This window comes from Homalodisca vitripennis, chromosome 1, assembly GCF_021130785.1.
Source record: "Homalodisca vitripennis isolate AUS2020 chromosome 1, UT_GWSS_2.1, whole genome shotgun sequence".
In the NCBI taxonomy this organism is placed as follows: Eukaryota; Metazoa; Arthropoda; class Insecta; order Hemiptera; family Cicadellidae; genus Homalodisca; species Homalodisca vitripennis.
In genome coordinates this window covers 179,829,077-179,851,007 of record NC_060207.1, presented here as the reverse complement: position 1 = coordinate 179,851,007, position 21,931 = coordinate 179,829,077, and the positions used below count along the sequence as shown (strand labels likewise).

General features: G+C 32.9%; 1 protein-coding gene across 2 annotated transcripts in view; it reads left to right on the top strand.

Annotated features, from left to right (window-relative positions):
* The window catches only part of LOC124352805 (translational regulator orb2), a 902,153-nt gene that overhangs the window by 595,812 nt on the left and 284,410 nt on the right, over positions 1–21,931 (top strand). The window lies entirely within an intron of this gene.

Sequence of the window (21,931 nt, the reverse complement as noted above, 5' to 3'; positions counted from 1 at the left end):
AAGAGCTATGTGGGTTTTGTAGTATATAGTTGATCAGGGATAGGAAATTGTCCCAGATCCACTCTAACATGAAGATAAAGACGTGTAATTTGAGTTCTAACAGCCATAAACGTGTAACACATTTTAGGATTTCAATATTATGCTCATTATGCAGTGCTGGAGTAATTCATAAGGGGGGTATCACGGTTAAAATAAACTTGTAACGTATTATTTAAAATGTTTATTATAGATCACGAGACCTATGTTTGGTGATAGTGATTAATAACTAATTCACTGGCATCGTGATTTTACAGAAATTTGATACAGCTTTGCTTTATGGCTTCTAGTTTCACATATGCTATATATGTCTATAAGCAAGCATCAGAAAATTTAAGTTGGACAGATTTTAGTAGGTTGTGTTTAAGAGCAAAGCGGTATTAGCAATCTTTCTTGTGTCTTTCTTTTCACTAAATAATTATGTTTAGGCATTCAAAAACACGTTTTAATGATAATTTGGTCCAGAACACTGAAAGCGAATCCACTCTAAGTGGCAAGCAATAAATCGAATAAGGATAAAAACTTTTTACATGAAGAGTGAAATATTGCTAAGGAAGAAGTAGTAGTAGTCAATTAGAAAATGTACGCAGTGTTGCTGTACAAGGTATATATATATATATATATATATATATATATATATATATATATATATATATATATATATATAATATTTCAGTATATAACGTATACATCACAGAAGTGAAGGTGTAAAACATCAATGTTGTTTAAAATTAAAATAAAGTTCAATATGGGTGTCATCTAAACCATTATCAAGATATGCGTTTTGAATCATTTAGAATGTTTGTACTTACATGATTGATACGTTGTGTCTAAACCCGAGATACTCGTATCATCTACCATCATTTGCTGTGAAACCATCTCAGAATGGAAGGCAACACCAATCAAGTCTAAGTGAAAACGAAGGCTTCATTAATTAACCTCCATCATTAACAACGCGGAGACGGCAGTGGCACAAACACGATAGACACCAAGCACTTAATGTTCTGAAATTATCCAAAATCATCTTAAATGCTTGCTTAGCGTGATGTTATTACAATAAATAGACACTCAAACAAGGTTCTGAAATTCTCCAAAATCATCTTAATTGCTTGCTTAGCGTGATGTTATTACAATAAATAGACACTCAAACAAGGTTCTGAAATTCTCCAAAATCATCTTAAATGCTTGGTTAGCGTGATCTTATTACAATAAATAAACACTCAAACCAGCTGAGAATGGAAATTTTAGTAAATAGGTATACTTTGACACAAAATAATTCAATTTACGTGAAATTTTCAGGTATCGTCATTGATCTCGTTTAATTTCCAGAGCCTAACGAGACATTGAATGTTATTTAGGAGTAGGAAATTGTGTGCATAAAAATAATAACCGTTCTTTTGAATTCTTTTTCAACTGTAAAAGTGACTATGCTTGTTTACATAATGTATTTTCGTCCTTTAGTATTCTTTTTGTTTCTTGAATACAAGGAGAAGCCGATCCCATTTTAAGCCTTATTCTGCCTGCCCTCATGGGCCACTAGCCTCTGCTAGGATCTTATTAAAAAATACGAAGTCTCTGCAGGTCAAGGTCAGTGGTACTGATATGGTCACAGACAAATGTATTCCATGGAAAATTACATAATATTATGTAGAATTCATTGAGAAAATCGTAATATTTCAAGTTCATTAGCCTATATGAAAAGTAAGATAAGGGTAAAACTGTTTGTTTTCAGAAATTGTAGTTATAACCTTATTTTGTGAAACCCATTTTCCTGAATGGATTGCGGCATTTTTTGTAAAGATTAACATTTTAAAATCCTTAAATTGATTACCATGTACGGTTATTAATATGTTTAGACAACTGGTTGTTAAAATCTTGGCATAAATAATTTAGACTCTATAATGGGGTATTTATGAGCATAAACACCACTATTGTTGTAGGTAAATAGAGAATGTATTATACTACCTCTCAAGTAGCTCTGCCCCTGTGCCCTACAAAACCCCTACAAAACGTCAAAGCCAAGTTGCTTGAGAACATTATTGTTTGAGAATTCACTCCAAAGTAATCAGCGCCACTCATGGTTATCTCAGAGTACGGGAAGCTGTTGTACGTAGCTAGACAACGTTTGCCGTGTATTAGTGTAGGGCTCATGGTGTGAAAGGCAAAGGCGGTGAGGGGGGAGTATAATGGTGGAACCTCATCTGTCATCCTTTATGAAACACAGTGTGATATTTTACCTCGAACCTGAAACTGTAACGTTAGAACCCTGTTTTTACTCGACATCCACTCTCAGAAATTATTTCACTCTGACACATAGCTAGTACTTACTCTAAAAATTGTGGTAAAACCGTCATTTACACCTAACAAAGTCCTCTCCTTTGTCTTTGCACTGTAAAATATTAAAGTCAGATAGATGATTATGTAACTTAGATACGTGCAACTCATCAAATATGAAATCAGTATCGATTTTGATTGGCCAACTAGTCAAAAGCCAAATAAGGGGTTTTATAAACACCGATACTATCTTTAGTATTAAAAATTAAAATATAAGGTTTTTCAGTTCATAGTCGCCATTACATTTCAGTGTATTGTTTAAGGAATAATACTGTATTTAACACTAAGTTAATTAATACCAATCTAGGTCTGGTATAGACCTGCGCCAGATTAACGCCTTCACAGAATCTACATACTGTCAATAACGTGTCTCTGAAATCAAAGTATGATATAATAGTAGTCATTAAAAACCGTACACTTGAGTGAGTATAATCGTCGGAAACTTTTGTGCGTGTTATATATTAAGAAAAGACCGTCCATTATCATAATTTCACCCAATTAAATGAGCTATTCTTATTTGTCATGATTAATATTTTAAGTTAATAAACCTGATGAATACTGACTGACGTGCATTGTTTAAAATGTCACTTCTGCATATCTTTATACTAAAGAAAATTTGTTTTCTGTTCGATTTTTTAGATTGATTTTTAGCATAAAAACTATAATTTTTGTTTTTTTACAGGTAAACGTGTGTGCTTCAGGTGGTACGTACTGCATTGTCCTTTTCTCTATTATATCCTTCTGTATAATACAAAAATGTTATTAATCGCATCTGTGTCAGTTTAGCAAAATCTAGCGTCTTCCCAAAAATAAGTTCAAAGTTTTTCTAGTAGGTATCCGATAAAGTTTAAGAAATAATTTTTATATTAACATTTATGTAAAAGACTTGCAGATAACACTCATGAGACCTAAGTTCATAACTCCCTAATTATAATTGCCTAATTGACTTGCAAATTAATGATGACAATTTCTTTCTCCTCCCTTCTTTATCAATGTGCATTTGATATATCTAAAATATTTAACTAAAAATGCTGGAGGAGCTGAAATCTAAAAGTGGAGCTTGAGTTAGTCCTTGGCTGTTCGCCAACATCAAGTTCCCCGCTCCTTCATTAAGGAGGATGTGGGTCTTTTATCAAAACTTGGATTGATACCAGATACCTTATTGAAAGAATTTTCTGATGCCAATTTATCTATTATTTTCGAATGCTATGATTATCTCTGAAATAATAAAATATTAATGTTGGAAAAAAGTAGTTTTAGTCGTATTTATAATAAACTCAGTATCAATAATACATTTAACTGAATATGTATATTCCTCTCAATACTTGTAAGTGGCGGAGATCAATTTTCAGTAGGACGTCAGACAGAACGTGCATTACTCTCGACTCTCGGCTCGCCAGACCGACGCGTCGCGACGCCGATGTGACCGAGTAAAGGCGACGAAACCTTGTTGATCATTAATAACCTATACCATTAACTACGTGCTGACGGCACAAGAACAATTGACAGCAGTGGAAGGGTTAAAAGCCCTTCCTAGAGTGCTTTGAACAAATGATGGTCTCTTCTGGAATTCTTATTCTTGTGAAATAAATGTAACAACTTTTGGAAGATTTATTTTGCAGGTAAATAAAGTTTAATCTGTAATGTGCTTTTATTTTACTCATAATTAATCTTCTTTTACTACCGTTTAACTATTTAACATAAGATATATTTTTTTAAAAACCCGCTCTTTTTGTTCGTTAAAGGCCAAAAGTTATCCCTAAGAATTTTCAAAACCTTTCTATTAAGTTTTTCGAAGCCTATTACTCGAAGAGGCTGAACATTTATCATTTATGTCTGTCTGTCTGTTTGCACGATATCTGAGAACAAACTAACATACAAATTTGAAATTTTGCATGAAGGAATATTTCCCCATATAAGCAACTTCAATAGCGGTGCACGTCACTCCATAGAATTTGGCTGAGCGTATCGAATATTTTTACATTGGTCTTACGAGTAACTATGATGGCAACGAGAAAACCGTGGATCAAATACATTTTGTAAACAAACTGAGTACAATCATATAATATTTTTATTATATTTTCTCTCTCATGTTATTGTTTCGCTCATATCACATTTTAAAAACTTGAATATAATCTATGCTAAAGTTACGTAAAAGAGTATTCATTAATTCATTAGCTTCTTCTGATAAGCTAGAATTCTCCAACCCATTACAAATCTTTCCGTGCAAAATACATACATTTTTAATAAGAATTAGTCTGTACGCCCAGTATAATTCCTACATAGCATTTCTAAAGACGTTTGATAGCTCCAGATTGATTCGAAGATGTTCAGATTAGGCTTTATAAATAATCAGAACAATACGTACAAAATGGCGTATGATAAAATGAATCGAGTATCGGTGTTATAAATAATCAGATACATAAGCGATAATGAAACGCGAATTGAGAATCTGCTTTATAACCATCAGAATTTATAACGAAATGGAACTCAAATCGTGACTCGGCTTTATAATTCATTAGAACGAAACGTACACAACTGTGGCTTCAAACATGAATCGAGAATCGGTTTTATAAATAATAGAACGATACGTACCAAAATAAAATACGAATCGTGTCAGCTTTATAAATCATCAGAACGATACTTAAAAAATGGAGTATAGTAAAATGAATCGAGAATCCGTGTTATAAATAATCAGATACATACGCGAACATGAAACGCGAATTGAGAGTCAGCTTTATAAATCATCAGAACGACACATACCGAAATGAAACTCAAATCGTGACTCAGCTTTATAATTCATCAGAATGAAACGTATACAACTTTGGTTTTAAACATGAATCGAGAATCGATTTTATAAATAATAGAGCTATACGTACCAAAATAAAATGCGAATCGAGTCAGCTTTATAAATCATCAGAACGATACTAAAAAAATGGAGTATAGTAAAATGGATCGAGAATCCGTGTTATAAATAATCAGATACACACGCGAACATGAAACGCGAATTGAGAGTCAGCTTTATAAATCATCAGAACGACACATACCGAAATGAAACGCAAATCGTGAGTCGGCTTTATAATTCATCAGAATGAAACGTACACAACTGTGGTTTCAAACGAGAATAGAGAATCGGTTGTATAAATAATAGAACGATACATACCAAAATGAAACGCGAATCATCACTCGGTTTTATAAATAATCAGAACAATTTATACTAAATTGAATGGCGAATCGAGAGTCAGTTTATAAATTATCAGAATGACGTACAACAATGTGGTCTTGAAACTTGAATCTAGAACCAGTGTTATAAATAATCAGAATGGTCCATACACTACAGTTTCAGTTATAAAATACCGATAGCATTGTATTACTAAAACTAAAATAGTACTTTGTACATTATGTACTTTGCATAGTAATAACTTGTTTTATTTTTAATGCAGACTGTAACAGCAATTAATCTACGACTAAATGTTTAACTTAGTTTTACATAACCAATAGAATCGCCCATCTTAACAAAACATTCTAGAGTGAATATAAGTTTATATTTCACTGTGATGTTGTAAAGCCTGAGGAAGAGTCCTATTAAAACATTACCACTAACTGTCTCAGCGGAAACTGGGAAAGCCGAAACGGTTTTATTCCCAAACGCATTTCATTAATTCATTCAAAACTCCAATAGCCGTTGAAAATATCCTAAAATGTAGAAACATATCAAAACCGTTACAATAGTTCGGAGTACGCGTTAAACCGCTGATGAGATAGCAACAGATTATCAAAACGCTGGCAGCCTGCAATAGAGTGCATATTGATCTGTTTTGTTACATTGCTAAACAGATGATTGGTTAAACTGCAGCCAACGACGTTACAACTTATCAACTCATCTGTATAAGCAGACTTGTTTTATTGGCAGTTTTGCTTTAACATCTGTTGAAAGTTGGCTGAAGGTGTCAAGGCCGAAATATTTTGTGTTTAAAATGTTAGATGTTTCCATGTGATATCTATTTTATAGTAACGTAGTGACTCTTTTCAACCATCTACCAAATGTATATATTGAATATTCGACACAAGACATTCACACTCATTCTATCACTATTCATGTTTTATTAGGCAATAGTAAATAAATGGTAGATCTTACAGTTATAGAATATATGTGGACAAGAAAAACACACAGATGAACACAATTATGTGTATGTATAACTTTGTGCTAGGCGAGTAAAAAGTAGCCATTCATCGAAAATAAGCATTGGCGTTAATATCTGTAGTTTTGTGTTTTAAGCACTGCAGAAATTCTTTAATCACAATTCCATACGGAAAGTTAAGTAACTTTCTGTATACTATATAAAATAAAAATTCTACTTACATGAAATTCGACAGTAACTTTTTTTAGATAAATTGTAACGATAATAACTTTGTTATCAATCGAGAATACGTTTTAGATAAAGTACAATTTTACTTTTATGAAAGTCGATCGTACTTTCTACTAATTCCTTAGGTACACCACGTTAGATTTTTTATCAAATTGTCTTTATTGCCCATAAATATTAGTAAACATCAATGAATTAGCCAAATAAATGTTTTCCAAAGACCGCTTTTGTTACACAGAAAATAAGGCAGGTCTTTCAATTAAAGAATTAATTCGATCCCTCACAAAGTTTAGATAAAAAGTGGGTTCCATAAATTCTGTTAATGAAAAGCTACGAATTAACGCCCCAAAGAATTGTACCCAATTGAACTGCGCGAAGTGTTTGTCAGCGTATATCCTCTGAGAGCGATAAAATCCTCTTGTTTACTGTACATTAGCAGGGATATTCCTGTTTTACATTACATCAGAAGAAATACCGACCCCAATATATTTTATAGTATAAAACCATTTGTTTCAATTCAATACTAATAAGATTATCCATACCGAAGAAGATTTTTATCAATTTTGCAATCTTTAATGTATTTCTAGGTATGTATAGTGTAATGTATAGCTAATTGTACATAAAAACTCTTTTACTTGTTAAAAACACTTACAATTAACTCGTAATAAATAAATAATTTCGTATTTTATAATTTTTACTCATGATCGATTACATTACCTACTTTATTTCATTACTTTCTAACGGTAAACAGCTGGATAAATTGGATTTAAAATTACGAAGATTAAATTTCAGTAGTAACTAAGTAAAAAAAGAATAAATTAATAAAATTGGAAACAATAATAAAAATAATCAACAGCCAACAGTATATGTATATAATGACGGATTAATAACGTAATATTAAATAACAACAAAATGAACCAATGCATGGACAAAGTAGCATCAACCAAGAAAATGACAGGAACGATAATTTATGCAGTGTAAATATAAATATAACAAGAAAAATGCCATCCCTAAAATATATTATATGTAAATATAATATATGAAATGTAATTTCATAAATAAGTCAACCGGAGGATACGTCGACTGTAGTAAAAAGGGCATGAATTTTACCCAATAAGAACAAGGTTAAACCTAAAACTTTTTATAATTTTATTAAACTATTCGGAAGTTCACGAGCTCGATCAGGCCATGCTGACATTTTGGTTGACATGGATGAAGATCATAATAACTATCGTGTTCGTTTCCTGTGGTCTTACGGTAAGTATGCCCTATTCTGGGACAGATCATCCTAATGAATCGGTTATGTAGTTTATTTACATGCTCTATTTAGTAAGGTGATAATAATAACTGACACATATAATCAAGGATTAGTTGCACTAAAGACTTATGTAAGGGTAAAGGCTAAAACTAGAAGTCTCTCTTACATCAAATAATAAACTACAATAAAGAGTTGGCTCTTGCTAAAACATGACTGTTTCAATAGAGAAGTCGTAATCATTCTTTGCTCTCTGACTCTGTCAAACCTCTAGAGGGCGGAGTTATTAATATAGTAGTTGTGTGGGATTTTTACGACAACAGCAACCAAGATTTGGAACAGTAATCAGCATCGACAAATATTGTGATGTTGGAGCGTTAAATGTTCTCACAATCCTCAACCGAGAAGATAATCTCAAGGTTTTAATATTATCAGCAAACATGAACATTTGGAATGTATTATTCCACTTACATTATTCATAAATATATTGAAAATGAATGGTCTCAAATTGTTAATCTTTGAGACACTTAACAATACTCTGAAAGATACTAAAACAGAACCGTAACCTTTGACAATAACAGATGTACCCTTTCAAAAAACTGAATTAAGCATTTGAATAGAGAACATCTCACACTATAATGCCATAACATAATAGTCAATAAGCAGTGGTCGACATTGTCGAACATCTTGGAGAAATATTAATAAAGGACATCAATTTGACCAGATTTCGTTAATGTAAACATGCCATACTCCTGAAACTTAAATAAATTAGTGATTGTAGAACAAGAACGAAGAAATTCTTGTTTTTCAGAGGAGATACGCTTATGGTCAAAATAGTAGTCGGTCAAAGTTTCTCATTGAATTCGATCCAGTTTTAAGATATCATTCACAAAACCTTGAAGGTTAAACAGGTGTAAAAACTGTGGTAAGGTGATGTGCTAAGATAAGTAAGCAGAGCTTTATAATATGATCCATTCCATCTAATTGGGGTTGAGAGGTTCGAGTGCAGCCTCGATTGTACATCAAATTTGAACATCATAGGTCAGATGTAACAATCATAGATAGTGATGTCTCCCAACTGAAATCACTAGCTGAGGTAGTTCGTTACATTGTAAAAAGTCATCAGAAAATGTTTCACTCTTTTCCCGAGCACATACACTCTGAAATAAATGCTCAGTTTATGTGCAAATTATTGCGTTACGCTTCATGCAGTCAATATGGGACCTTAAGGATCTAGTATTAGATAGTATGCTGCCTTCAAATTTAGTTGCATGGTCACTGCAACATTGAGCAACTAGATATTACATTGTTTTCTAACGATATTTGTGTACATCAGCTAGGTTAGCATTGGTTTTCAATCGCTTGTAAGCAATCTTCTTATTCACAAGTAGCCGTTTCAATTCAGTAGAGAACAGTTTAGGAACATTGAGTGGATGGTCTTTCTTCTTAAACTTATGATGTTTAGTAACAGAATGTAGAAATTCAAAGAACTCAATTTTGATGTTTCATAGTTGAAGATGTGAGTACATAGAAATTTAAATTTTGCAATTAAATAAAGAAACTATATTAAATTTATGAAAGTGAAGCATGCATATTACATTCATGGAGCAAGTTTTCTATGAAAATCGGAGCTACATAGACAGCGCTGGGTGGTATCTGTATATTGCAACAAGTAAGTCCTCAACTGCAAGTCTTTCCTTGGACAAAGAATGGAAGAGAAGACTAATAATTCTGGATATATTCCACTCTAGGCCGGAACTGAGTTGAACTTACTCAAAATGTGAGTTGCGGACAATTTGAGCAAGTAGTGAGACAATTTCGCTGCATGTTGAACGTTTCGAACAGTTTAGTCATTCTTCGGTAATTTTAAATCGACAATCAATAACATATTATCAAAGGAAACGGCTTAGAAATAGTTTTATGAACAGTATCACATAAATCTGAGTAGCAAATAGCAGGCTGGCAAGTAAGGGAATAAAACTAAAGATAATATAAAGTATGCAAAAGCACACATTCAGTAGTACAGGAAGGTACAGTTAAAGCACAACATGGAATAGTGTCTCGTACAGCATCAAGAGCACACTACCACTTGATTTATGGCTGGTTGCTGAGGATCTATTGCTTCGGAATATATAAAAGCCATTTAGTCGACTAGTTCATAATATCAGACTTGTGTCAACAAAGGCTTTAAAAGCGTATAAAGATTGTATGACTGTATTTTATTCTTCTTGCTTCTTCCTTAAGATCAGGTTTATGTTATTGTTCCTGATGTACATATTCATGCTGACTAGATAGTTACCACAAGTGTGAATGGTGAGTCCAGCTCTTTTTGCTTATTGCTGAGTCTGACATTTAACGTTCTTACAGACTTGAGAGACTTGTTACAGATCTCAAGATATGCAACAAAGTCGGCGACAAAGAACATCGAAACCAAATCTTCGAATCGTTTCGACATTCGATACACCTAGACTTCAAAACCGGGTGTAATCTAGATGAAGATATGTTCTCATTGTCTCATCAGGTGCACTCCATTAAAGGCACTTAAATGCACATCAAGTTACATCATGTACAAAAACAACGATACAATTACATCTACCTTTCCAAATGTTACTGTGTACTTTCAATTCAGAAATTAAAATTAATGTCAAAATATTTTTACATTATAAACATTTTATGCCATTTTGGTGAGAGAAGGTTATTATACGAGAATTATATATAAAGTGTTTTATTGAAAATAAGTATCGTTAAAGGAAGTACATGTGAAAGCAGTACACTCTGAGCATGTGAGAATGCGTCAGGACAGACCAAACAAACCCAGTACAGTAGTCACGTCGAGGACTGTAGTTCTAACAACTTACACTGTTAAGTCAACAGCGGTCATACATAGTTTCTCCGCGCATGCATTAAATCCGCTGGGGGTTTGGGGTTCTTCACACTAGCAGTACATGTTTACGAAATAAATCAGAAATATCAATTCTCTAAAACGGGAATTTGCGTTTTATTACGCATTCAAGTATAAATAATAAATTACAAGGATTGCTGATAATTATATTTTTTATTTCCCAAACATTTGCTACTGAATTTTCACTTTAACACTCTATCAATTGGTAAGTATTCTCATATATTGATGGAAAAAGATGTATAAAGAACAAAATAAAAATAAATCAGCTTCCAGCTTGGTAGTATCTAATAAATATGCCTTTAGAAATGAAAGGTTTCCTTTTAAAACATCAGATTTGTACTCGAAGCAATCAGTATTAAGGTTTGTTTTACCAAGAAGATGATATGTGGAGTCCATAGGGATAACCCATAAGTATAAACTTAATTACCTAAGACCCCATAGATAGTTTGTAGTAGAAAATTGCTCAGAAAGCAAATCTAATTTAGAATGTTAAATTGACAAGGCATATGTTATGACTAAGTATAATTGATTTCGACTGCGATACCCATTTTCAGAACGCTTTATCAGGATATTGGTTATAAGCCTGCAGTACGAGGGGCAGCGGTTTGTGAAGGTCTGTCATTTCCTGTCCGAGGGTTGGAGGGGGGGAGACGACATGGTGATGGTCATTAACGCCGGTAACCGAACTAATATGTACGTTAATTACGTGGAAGATAAATGTGGAGATGTGCCGTTCCCAGTTTGGCATATTTGTAAAGGCAGACTGTATGTTCATGCGTTCTCGGAATATAACTGAACCAGAACACGTTTACGTATCATAATTATTTAACGATCGGTATCATTTAATTCCTCGTTTTTCCTTTACTCGTCCACTATTGTTTATTCCATTGAATAATTTTCAAAAATACATTTAAAAACAAGCGTGATCAATTTATGTTTTCAGCAACATAAAAACGAAATCCGACCACTTGTGATGGTGGATGAAGCCATTATAGAAGAGAAGAATACACCAAGTTTCTTGAGATGCACCTTGATGCATTACATAGATAGTGTACAACCAAAGGTTGCTTCAGGTACTTATGTCTTATGCCATTTGGAAAAATGTTGTTCCTTTGATATTTTGAAGACAGTCTACTTTGGCCTAATACATCCTTATTTAGCTTATGGTCTGAGATTGTGGGGTGGCTGCTATAAATATAAATGTAATAAGAGTATTAAAACGCAAAAGAAAGCTGTCAAAATCATTTACAAACTAAACCTAAGAGAGTCGTGTAAAATAGCCTTCGGGGATTGTTGACTTTGCCTAGCCTCTATAATCTCGAGGTCGTGCTATACTGCCGATTCAAGTGTGTCTCACTTTGGAGTAGCGACGTACACCAATACGGAACTAGAAGCCGGGACAACTTTCGCATGACACAGCACAGAACTATTTCTTTTGCATATTTACAATCTCAAGTTGGTGTAAGGCTAATCAATAAGCTTCCTGGAGAGATCAGACGCGTCAAAGACGACAAACAATTTAAATCTCGTAAAACCACTACTGGTGTCAAGAGCATTTACTCAGTTGACGAATTTACGATGCCGCTGGAATAATCTTCAGTAACAATAAAAAATGTTATTTTTCTGGCTCCCCTTCTGATATGTATCGAAAGTCGGCCACAGTCGAGGAACCGACGACATGCCAAAATGTTCTTTTACATTGATACTTATTTATTTATTTGAAATTAGATTTTATCAGTTATTAGTTTTAGGCCTTTTATTTTTTAACTGACGCTTGCAATACAATCATTGTAAATTGTTTCCTACAATAAAGAATATTATTATTACTCCAGCCTGAGAATTGTCAATTATGTATTTGTTTTGTATTTAGCTCCATAGAAAACTTCAAATTCTACACTTAATTCCGTACCTATTTTTACTATCTTTTTTATATACTTCTTCTGTAAGAACGCTTTATAAAATACCCTCAGTGTCCATGTATTTTTTCACAACCAATCCTTTATTTTGTATGCACTTCAATGACAAGCACTATAATTCCTACGTCTATTAGGTTTCTCTTTGATTCATTTTCTGTTAAGAATTTACCAATGAACGTTTTAAAATGACGATCAGATTCAATAATTTTATCAACTGGCTTTGGTAACCAGGAACTACAGTTATTTACCAGGTGTTTCCACATTGTAAGAAGAAGTGAATTGAAGTAAAGAGTATGTGTAATGATGACACAACTCCTCAACTAGGTATATCTCAGGGCGCTGTGTTCTGCCCTATTTACTTTCTGTTGCACATAAATAATATTTGTAGTATAGAAGTTCACAGCAGCAAGGTTATATGGTTTGTTGTTGACACGGTATTACTATGCAATGCTCGAACATAGGAACGCCTTTTTTTGTAAGTGAACACAATGCCTTTACGAGTACAATACGTCAGCTAGACAATGGAGAGTTAACACGAAGTGAAAGAATAGGAACAAGACAAGTAACGGTGCTACTATGCTCTCTGCAACAGTTCAATATGTTTTAATTTATTGGTGTTTATATTTATAACCGCTTCCTGCAATTTATTTGATAGAATCCGATATATAGTGTATTAAAAATGTCATGACGAAAATTAAATTAATTTTTGCCGTACTTTGGCAAGATAATTAAAAATATCCAATTTCTTGCAAATAAGTAACTGCAATTTCACATGTTAATGATACAATTTATATTTCTTATTATTATGATAAATCCAATCGTTAAGTAGTTTTACTGAGTTTGACAAGGCTTTAATATTTATATGATTAAAAATTTAATAATGTCTTAATATATCATGATTTGACATGATAAACTGATGCGTTATCATAAAAATAAAAGTTGTCAAGTAGTATATATCGGTATGATTCAACAAATACGGAAAATAGCATTATAGTTTTATTGGATGGTTTTGAGGAAGAAAATTTTCAAATGTGTTATTTTAAAATTCTTTTACCAGAGTTTATCAATACGTAAATGAAAAATCCATACGATACATTAATAATCAATTAACATTTAAGTTAGACGTACGAAATCAAATTTACTGAATATAATCACCACGATTACTTTTTATAAACAACCTTTTTCATCATAAAAATACTAATTTAGAAATGTATATTTATTTAATTTACTGGATCTCTTACAACACACTTACGCCTACAGATTATCTGGATTGTGCTGTTGTAGGGAGGAAGGGGTAGATGTACAGTCAGGTAACGCCACAACAGAACAGTTGTACGTCAAGTCATGATAATCAGATTAGGGATAACATGTATTTGTACTCCCCTGAGAGTGAGTCAGTGATTCTCAAGATGTTCTTCTTGTTTGCAGTTTTATACATTATTTTTGTATAATCTACGAATCGAAAATCATCCTTACAAAAAATCTTTACAAAAATGCACAAAATTGTTCTATCTGAAGTTTGAATAATTTATGTATTTAAATGGTAAAGATAAACGTTTTATTTTAACTTTTTACACTCTTTATTTATTAACGTTGTTTTAAACATTTAGAAACTTAGATCGCAGCCATTAAAACAGAGAATACAGAATTTACGAGCTTCTAGTCTAATATATACTGACTCAATTTCTTTTGAAGTCAGTTATATCGTTCTTTCGTTGCCTGTAAACCTTTTGGTGGTTAAACATTTGCGTACGGATATATTTAATTCAGTAATTGGTTTGTATTAGGTCTATATGTTTTAATCGTAACAGAAGAATTCTTATCGATATGTAAGTTAATTGTTATACATTTAATTTAATAGTTTTATGAAATATCTCAAACATACGGAATTTTGAAGTAAGCCAGTCGACTAATATTCTTTTTTCAATTTGAATATTTTGTTTCCAAGTATTTTCCAAGTGATCCCAGCGTTTACGTACACTAATAAATAATATATTGATATTTTATGTGCGGTTTGTGACAAACGACTGTTTAAGAGGTACACCCAGCTGTCGAAGAGGGAAGAATGTCAGGAAGAATACACAAAGTACAACAGTTGGGACCTGTGAAAGTAAGGGCACAACAGTGGCGCGGTTCAGCGGCAGAAGCGTGGACTGTGAGGGGAGATGACAAATGCGAGTCGGATTACAAGATCTGGGTTTTGTGACGTCAGCATAACCCGGATGTTGAAATATGGCGGACACACTTCCGGCAAACCGGTGTGGGAGATTGGTCCGTTTTTGTCACAGATTGTATGTGAGGTGTTTAATATATGTTGTTCACAAAAAGTACAACGGTCGTAAATTGGTGAAACCTTTCAATTAAGTTTTTCTGCAAAAGCAAATAGATAGACAAGTATGAACCCATATGTATAGAACCTGCCAATCTCTTGTTAAATTATACCAAAATTTACAATTATTACAATTTAAAATTTTAAACCATGAATAAACCATGAAATGGTCAAACATAGAATACAACCTATTCACTCTAAAAGATTTGAATGCGATTTCAAGAGATTCAAAATAATTTATACAAAACATGTCACTCTATACCAATACGATTTATATAAAAACTGTCATTACATTTTACTAAAATACATTTCATATAACAAAATACATTATATATACATTTTTAATAACATAAAATATTTTTTAATTTTATTCAAAAATACTATTTATTTATACTATATTATACCAAAAGATACTACACACATCTGTCTGCCTTACGTACAAACTTACTCTCTGATATTTTTTATTTATGTATTGTTATTTGTTGTTCATTTCTATGTAACAACTAACTGTACTCTAAACTTCACGCAAGGAAACGCTACGGTTTGATTTTGTGATATATTTCTCTGGTGTATAACTTATATCTGATATACTCTCTGATATACAACACTTATGAATATTTGTTATTTTTCATTTCTTATGTACAACTAACTGAACTCTCGTGTATATAACTGTACTCTAAACTTCACGCAAGGAAACGCTACGGTTTGATTTGGTGGTATATTTCTCTGGTGTATAACTTATATTGATTACTCTCTGATATAGAACTCTATTCTCTGTTATACAACTGAACTCTCGTGTATATAACTGTACTCTAAACTTCACGCAAGGAAACGCTACGGTTTGATTTTGTGGTATATTTCTCTGGTGTATAACTTATATTGATTACTCTCTGATATAGAACTCTATTCTCTGTTATACAACTGTACTCTCGTAAATAGTACGTACTTGTATTCTCTGCACATAAGGAAGCGATCTCCAAACACAGAGCTTTTTATGCTGGGGGACATTGATTTTTTGAAGCTCAAATTAAGGATCATATGATACAAATACGTGTCACACGATTGGGCTCTTTTTGTTTCGATGCTATATAAACATATGTAAGTCTTATTACATTTTAAGATATTTTTATTATAAAATAATGAACGGACATAAAATTACGAGTTCTAAAAAGTTTGATTAAACTTATTTTTAAGTTTAGCTTATTCTAAAGAATAATCTAAAGACGTCGTAGCGATTCTTGCTACAAATGACTGTACTTGTTCTAATATAAATTATAAAGAGCCGGAATTGTGGGCGTAGGCCAAAACCGCTCTAATGTTGTGTAGTTAAATTGCATCAAACGCCGCATGCTGCAAGTACGGTATAGCTCGTTTAGCTGTAATAACGGTTAATCATTATTAATGAATTTATAATCAATGTTTTATGTGTAGACTATACATTTTTTAGGCCGAACTTTTAATATCGTTGTAGTTTAAAATGTCTGAATTTAATTTTATTATTATTCATTCAAATTACACATTTTAGCTAATCACACTTTTAGAAAACTCAATATAAAACCCCTCATTACATAAACAATCGCATTACACATTTCATTAACACTATTTAAGAACAACCGATTTTGAGTTATTTTATATTTCCGTATTCTGTTTCGTGAAAGCATTATTTTATATTATATATTTTTTTATTAGTGTGCCTTTAACTCTTAATGCAGATGTCAAAATGTAGTTAGAATTTGGTATATATTCCATGTGTATAATGTTTGAAAGTATTCTCATATTTACATAAATCATGTTTTCCTACTCTTATTTTGGAACCCAATTCAACCCAACCAACGCAATCTTTGACTTTAACGTTTTTCATAAATGAGTATAAAAATCAAATTAATCTTATTTAAAAGAATAGCTTAATCATTAAGTCATTATGTGGTACTGTACAAATAAACAAAGTTAAAATAAATATACAGAGTTTTAAAAGTTATTGTACGAAATTCTAAGACATTTACTGAATAAAAACTTTTGACACCACATCACTATATGTCTAAATAAAAAGGCATTATCTGTTTTGACTATTTTAAATGTTATATTGTCATATTCAAATTAAATCAACTATGAAATTAAGCAATTCACTTGCACCAAACTACTGTTTATGAATTATTATTGTAAACTGCAGAATGCTCTAATAAACTTCTACCCTATTGTAGTCTAAATCAAACTATCCGGAGAAATATCAGTGATAGAATTAATAACATGTTTTATTCGATATCCGATAGTTACAGCAATTGTGATTGGTGTTGGAAATGTTAATGTCCATTATTTTAACTTTTTGACAATCAGTTTTGAAAGATCTGGAGATGATTTAAGGATAAACATTCACTGTACATTTTGAACGATTGCGCAACAGTTCTGACAAGTCCGTGCAGATGTCGTTGACAGCGGCAGACTTGTAACAAGTTGCAACTTGTCGACTTATTGAGGCGGCTCTCTCGTTTATCAATGCCGTGAGACTGCTAGATATGGAAATTTAAATATGTTCCTAGTCGTATTGCAATTTCCAACTTCTTGTTAGAATTCGGCGTAAGATTAAGCTTTAATATGAAATGAGTGATTAACATTAAGTGTACATAATAGTCTATTTGAATTGTAAAATATAACAACCCAGTTCTTCGTGGAATCGATGGAGAGATTGTTCCTGAATAATCAAATTTTGGGAGAACCGAATTGAGGGAATAGCGATGGATTACAAATACCGAATCGTAATTTTTTACAAGTCATATACTTGACACTCCTAAAATTTTCGAAGTAGATTTGTAAACAGAAACTTACCAACGCATCATACCTCTCTATAAAATCATTGATGCTTTAGCAGATCAGCTTACAGGCGGAGGGGAGGGGGAGAAAAGGGGTGCAGAAGCATCACTGAGTTGACTCATGGCTGCTGGCCAGCTGACAGCTTTTCCTTCACTCGAATTAGCGGACGTTGTCAGCTCCTGATCAAATCCTGGACCGCGGCCAAGAGAACGCGCTCTAGAGGGACATTCTTCAAATTTCAAACTAGTCGTTACATAAAGCGTATATACAAATTTATTCTCAAGGGGTATGCTTGAGATTTCTTATTTACAACTTCTTCTACGGTTAACCATGATTTAGGTGAGTCAATCGTTACATCTTTATTAATTCTTAATTTTTGATTCTTAATCTTATGCATTGGGATTTTGGCACCTTATGAAGATAGTTGATTCTAATGTTCAAAATGTGTTGTTTTATTTTTGTTATATTAATGATGTCAAATGTCTGGAAACCTCTTATACAAATGACGCATAAATCAAAAATTGTCAACTTAGCTGTTAATTAATTTTAAATCATTGTAATCAGATGAGATTGTCTTAGCCCAGAATTAAATGTATTGGAACTGTAATGTTTCTTATACAGTTCTTTTGACAAATCTTCATACAATATTACAGGCTTCATGGTTTCCATTCCAAGGTGGTATAAAATGTGTGGACATGAAAGTGAATTGAGAATGTTAAAATATTAACATTATGTAAAGTGTTTCCAATAATTATTTCTATAAATTATACAATTCGTCGTCTGCAAAAAAGAAATCTTAGATTTTAGTGATATAATGCAGTCAGCGTTGTTTTCAATAAAACGAAATAGCATACTTTTTGTTTATAGATTTCAACAATGTCGACTCAATCGGGTTTTGAACAGTTACAAACGTTGTGTAGAGACAAGAATAATCTACAAAATAAATTAAGTAAGCTGTTCTTTAGCAGGAAAATGTTAGAAGAAGAGGCATTTCATGGAAATACCTTTATCAAGCCCTTTTCTTAAACAAGTCGTCTAATCTCGAATATCAGTTGCCCTGAGTGACGACCTCACAGAAATACCCGATTAAAAGCCTCAAAATATTTATTAACAAAATCTTTGGTATGAGGTACTCAATACAAATTGCAACAAATAACGGACATTGCTTCCAATTGTCTCACAACAATTTGGAGAAAGGCAACCAAACCAAAATAGACTAGGATATTTCCAAAGAGTTGAGACTTTGCACTATTTATTTTATTTATAACTACATCGCTTAGCAATGTCAAATATTCTACAATCTATCAAAACCATTTGATTTCAGGTATCTAGGTTGATACTTGCATATACTTTCACTAAATTACTATTACAGTATGCACCAAATTGAATTGAATATGGCATCTGAAGTTTTGCAGGGAGGCAGAACTGTCTCAAGAACAGAAGATTGTTCCTTGTTCGTGAAATACGTCAGGCTTTACAATCAGTGCGGAGTTTGTTCTCGTTGTTATGCAGATCACGCGGGATCGAGATGGAGCGCGCTTTGCGGCGAAAGTCGGAACTAACTCTCTACCAGTTACGTGGTATCATTGGGGCATTTTATTGAAAGTCCTGCTATCGTTATTTTTTTATGTTTATACCGGAATTCTATGGGGCTGTAAAATAACAGTGGAATTCAGCATTGTAGCTACAGAAAATGTCCACATGATATGTAGTCGCAGCTGTTTACTTTGTTACAGGAAATATGTTGCTTCACTCTTCTTGATTTGATATTTAGTGTTGTTTGCGATTTTCAGAGCTGCGTTGTAGCCAAAATCTTAAACTCAAATTGAGCTGATTCTGGAAAATTGGTTTTCGAATCTAACGAAAGAGTTTTACCAAAATTTTGAAAAAGAGTTATATAATAGATTTATAACACTATACAATTCAGGAAAAATTGTCTTTAATTAGAAATTTGTAATATTTGATCATTATCTTATGGATAACCGCCTTGGCGGGCAATATAGATTAGTAAACAAAACGACTAATGCGTAATCATTTTCATTACGTTGATATTGTAACCCGCACGAAAATAGTCTGATGACGTGTGAGGCGTTGTTGCCACATCGCTCCCGACGACCACCGGTTCTCGCTAAGACGTGACTATTGTCACATATGTATATTGCAACATATGTTAAGATGAATCAATAATTTACCTCTTACGTAAAATTGGCAACACTGTTGGGCACGGGTATAGATGAGGGCTTTAAACACGTCAGCCACCATCGAAATATTTTCATGCGGGCTGCCCTACCATCGTATTGACATGTATCATGTGTGTAACTGTAGTGTCGGAAACCAGCGGAAGACTTGATCGCTGATCATTCTATAAACGTTTCTTCAGCATTTACAGCAATTTGGGGCATACATTTGAATAGCGTATGGCCTCTTATTTACCCCGAAGAACCCTTGACTTGAGAAAACTATTGCTATTATCCCCCGCCCCCGGAAAACGTATTTTCGAACATATGTCAGTCAGGTTACCTGGTAATCAACCATTAATTATATTTATAATTAATTATAATTATAAGTTATATTACTAAAACATATTACTTATAAAACACTGCATAAAATAAATCATACCAAATCTATGTTTAGTTACTGTAATAAATTTTTAATGCTGTAAACTCACTATGAGGAAGCTTCACGAAATAGAATGAGGTTGGTACACCTGCCGCAGCCACGATGGAGAGATAGTGTCTAATGACTGTGTAATAAACTACTATCACTGCAGTGACCATGCTGCTGACAATGATATCGTTTCCTGTTATGGTAAGTTACTATGCGTTGAAATTTATGGAACCTATCTTTGTATAAAAGCTTGAATACATTTTACGAGAGTCTCGTGTAATCCGCTACGGACATCTAATGTATGCTCTAATGTAATTCAAGCTTATTTGAATGGAGTTACTTGATTATTGCGTGCTTTTATATCAAACTTAATTATTAGTAAGATATTATCGTGAACACTAATAAGGTGCCACGCCTATATTTATTTTGTCGATAGCAAAGAAAGTCCATTCAAATTGGATTTAGTTTAATGATCTTTGTTATAAAAATCATTGATAATAAATTAGAGTTTTATTCACTTTAGACTGTAAGTGTTTTACTTTTAAAGTTCAGTATTTTTGCAGGATAACTTTCCGTTCTATCTTAAATTTAAGCTAACTCCTTCAAGGGGGGTCCTACAATACTGTGATGTGTACATTTCCACATGTTGAAGAAGGACCAGAGACACGGGAAACTTTAGCTCTTGGCTCCAGGATATTCTAGATGATTAGAGGCAGTGAGTTCTCTATTGATACCAATAAGGACCCCAAGTTTGCAGACCCAGAAGTTAAGAAAAGTAAATGCTTGAGACCCAGTACTACCTGGTCCTGAAACTCTGGAGAAGATCCTGAAGGCAAGATACTAAATGCTTGGTATATCCTACGAGCCGAAAATACTGTCATAGAAAAACTGTTTGGAGACTTTAGGCCCGAAGAAGAAACATCTGCAGAAAACTCGTTCTCTCATGTTCTACATGTTTATAAATAAATATTTAACTTATAAACAAATATGTAATCTTTTATTTCATAAACGATAGTGCAAATATTCTTCTTGGAAGTAGTTAACAATCATCCGGAAGTGAATATCTTACTTTATATATACACTTAACAAGTTAATACAAATAAAAAAACATTCCGTGGCCTGTAATTTAACTTGCTCTGTGTCGCTACTCTGTCCGTATCCACTATCCATAATATACTTACTGCTGCACGTAAAGGTTCAGACAACAAGCGCTACCTCTACTATTCCTGTATATTTAAGACTGCGGTATATTTTGTGAGATGAATTAACCTCTTTTGCAAGCTTCGGTTAACTAAGTTGTTAACCTTCATCACAATTTAAAATGTAGGGCGTAAACGGCGTATTTATTGTGTCCCAAATTATTACGTTTTCTTCGTC